The sequence below is a fragment of the Furipterus horrens genome, unplaced genomic scaffold (assembly GCF_987537825.1).
Source record: "Furipterus horrens unplaced genomic scaffold, mFurHor1.1.pri manual_scaffold_2, whole genome shotgun sequence".
Classification (NCBI taxonomy): Eukaryota; Metazoa; Chordata; class Mammalia; order Chiroptera; family Furipteridae; genus Furipterus; species Furipterus horrens.
In genome coordinates, this window is record NW_028327172.1 from 183836413 (window position 1) to 183840205 (window position 3793).

The following is a 3793-nucleotide window of genomic DNA, read 5'->3' on the forward strand; positions in this document are numbered from 1 at the left end:
TCCCTCATGACCTTTTATTTCACAAGTTTCTGAAGTCTGAATTACATTTTTTTTTACCAATTTAATCTAAAACGATTAACTGCTTTAAATTTTTACAAGTAGAGTATTGTAAACTTCAGAGAAGATGAAAAATATGTTTTCACAGGATCTGTATTGTTGTAAACTAAACTAAGCCTACGTTTTTGTGACTTCATTGTGATGTATTGGTGACAGATATATGTAATTAAGTATGTTTAAATGTGTGTACCTTTTATTAAAAAGTGATGTTTAGTGAATTATGGTGAGCAATACAGTGACAGTCATGTCACATCCAGTCTCCATACTTGGCACTAGCTAGCCAGATCCTATTTCTCTGATCCAGGCCCTTCAAAAAATAGGCCATCCCTTAGGAATCAGGGGAAACTACTGGCTGAGTAGGGGGGACAAATAAAGTTATCGGAAATGCAATGCTAAGTAAGCACTATGATAGTGGCGAGTTCTGTGGAAACACTAGAGGGAATGGGGAGTGTGTCACAGAAGAGGCTTACATTTCCAAAGTGTGTGTGTGTGTGTGTGTGTGTGTGTGTGTGTGTGTGTGTGTATGTGTTGGCATCTTTTTAAAATCAAGTTAAAGTAGGTAAATGAATAAACGGGCATATCCAGACAATGGAATATTAACTACCACTACAAAGAAATGAGCTATCAAGCCATGAAAAGACGTGGAGGGACCTTAAATGCCTATTATTGAGTGAAAGAAGCCAAGCTGAGAAGGCTACATACTGTATGATTCCAACTGTATGATATTCTGGAAAAGGCAAAACTATGGAAACAACAAAAAGGTGAGTGATTGGCAAGAACTATGGGGAGAGGGATGAATAGATGGAGCACAAAATATTTTGGACAGTGGAACTACGGTTGACCCTTGAGCAACTTTGGGTTTAAACTGCACAGGTCCACTCATACTCAGTTATTTTTTTCAATAATACAGAAGTATTTATGATTTTCTTAACTTTTTCTCTAGCTGACTTTATTATTAGAATACAGTAGATATACAAAATATATGTTAATCAACTTATTGGTAAGGCTCTGATCAACAGTAGGCTATTAGTAAAGTTAAGTTTTGGTGGAGTCCAAAGTTACTGCAGAACTGTGAGGGGGTGGCGCCCTGAAACCCAGTGTTATTCAAGGTTCAGTTGTCATACATTTATCCCAACCCAAAGAATCTTCAACAGCAAGAGTGAACCCTAATTAAACTATAGACTTTGGGTGATACTAGTGCAGCCACTTCTAATTATTTTTCTTTTTTAAGCTGTATGCTTTAAATAATTAACTCCTACTATTTCTTTCTGTACCAATTTTAGACATCTGTTTCTCTTGCCCTGGAATTTAGCAAAATCTGCTTTAACAGGTAGGCTTAAACCGTTCAATCATTTTAATATTATTGCCTCTTAAAATCTTGCCCTAGAGCATCACTTGAATCTCTAGTGCCTTTTTCCCTTGGATTTCAAATATAGGCATACCTCAGAGATGTTGAAGGTTCAGTTCCAGACCACCACAATAAAGCGAGAATAACAACAGAGTGAATCATTAATTTTTTGCTGCTGGAGAGTCTTCAATTTGCAAACAAAACAAAACAAAACAATACAAAAAACCCAGAACACCTGTGAGATGCAATAGAGCAAAGCATGATAAAACGAGGTATGCCTGTAGAGCCTAGTAAACTCTAAGGAAAATTGTCTTCATGTTTCTTGAAGAGGTCAAAATGAAAATCCAGGACTCTCAGAAAAAAGCTGCATGCTCCTGAGAAAGACATTTTAAACTGCAGTATGCCATGTAAATGTATGTTTTTTGTGTGCAGGAATTCACCTTAGTAGCTAAGAAGTTATTGGATGCTTTTAACCTTTTGGAAAGTTCGCACAGGATTTACCATAATACTGAACTCACTGCAGCGTGACAAAATGGAAAATGACTGCACAAAGGAGACCCACACATACTCTTGTACTCTTCCCCGGCCATTCAATTTGCTTCGTCAAAAATTGTTTCGCTTCACTATTGACAGACTGATGGATATGCTAGATGTGATGGTTAATTTTATGTGTCAGCTTGGCTAGTTTATGGTGCCTAGTTGTTCAAACAGCAGTCTAAATGTTGTGAAGATACTTTTTGGATGAGATTAACATTTAAACCAGTAGACTTTGAGTAAAGCAGATTAATCTTCATAATGTGAGTGGGCCTCATCCAATCAGTTGAAGGCCTTAAGAACAAAGCTAGAGGTTTCCAGAAGAACTCTCAAAATGCAACATGGAAGCTCTGCCAGAGTTGCCAACCTGCTGGCTTGCCCTACAAAATTAAGACTTGCCAACCGCCAAGTTGTGTGAGCCAATTTCTTAAAATCAGTACACACACACCTATATATTCTATTGTTTCTTTTTCTCTATAAGTCCTTAATAGGCTTATTTTCTTGCAAACAGCATGACCTTCTTCATGCCTCCATTCTTCCCATTAGCCACCCACTAATTTTCTCTCTGCCTTTAAGTGGGCAGCAAATGAGGACTCCAGATCTTCACAGTTTGATTAGTTCATGATTGGTCCAAAGGCACCATATTCATCAGAATGGAGCCAATCTAGTTGGTCAGAGCTGTGCAATTTTGATTGAATGGGGAAAGCCTCAGTCCTATTGGTTGAAATAGGACTTCAGAAACTGGAGACCTGGTTCAGATGGCAGAAACATGGTGCAGGCAGGCATTTCAGCGTGGAATCAGGCAGTCCAGCACAGAGGCTCTTCCAGGAAGCATAGTTTGGGTGAGAGGCTCCTGTGCAGAAATGGCTGCTAAGCTCTGACTTTTAATTTACTACTACTACTCCTACCATTATTATTATTACTGTTATTTTAATTTGAGCCCAGTTAGTCACCAGGAGCCCTTAGTCCTCAGGTTCACAGTACCCATTTCCAAATATAGAAACAAAGATAAGTTACACCAGAGAGACCTTTCCCACCCCCAACCTTTGCCCTCCCTCCTCCAAAAGACAAGATAGTTTAAGTGACTTGGCTTGCTGCTAGTTTCTTACCAGCAACACCCAACGACACCAGAACATCCTATGCGTTTTTCATGTATCGTCCCTGCTGGGCTGCCTTCTCAGTTCTCTCCCCGCCACCCTAGCTGAATCAGAAAACCCTCATAACGTTCTGTCTGCTACCTCACAGTAGCTTCAAAATATCGCTATTATCGCCCTTGACATTTGTAGTAATTAACATGTCTCAAACTATAGTAACTCTCTTGGAAACAGATTATTATAGGTGTGTATAGGTTATCTGCGTCTCCCTCAAATCTTTATTTGCCTTATAGCTCCTGCTGAAAGCTGAAATGTTCTCAGTTATCGTTTAAATCCGTCTCTTCTAATTAAAATGTCAGCCTCATTACGACAGGGATTTCATTTGCAGGTTTGATCGCTGAAGCCTAGGGCAAGTTCTGAGAAAAAGTCAAACGCGTGACATTTACGCCCTCACGCATTTCACAGCGATTTCATCTTTCGTCACATCTAGGAATATCGCGAATCAGAATTTAAGTATCTTGCCCAGAGTTTCTTGACAAGTATGAACGGGTATGGCTTCAAGCCAGTAAGTTCCAAAGTCCTCGTAAACCTGTCCAAAACCCAGCACGACCACAACGGGTGTCTGGGCTGCGAGCTCTGCGCCGAAACGCCATCGCCTCCTCTACCAGGCTGGCTCCGTGGCTTCGGGAGGGGGCGGGGCGACACCGCCTGCCCCGGGTCGCTCGCGATGACGTCAACGCAGCGACTCGAAAGATTTCCC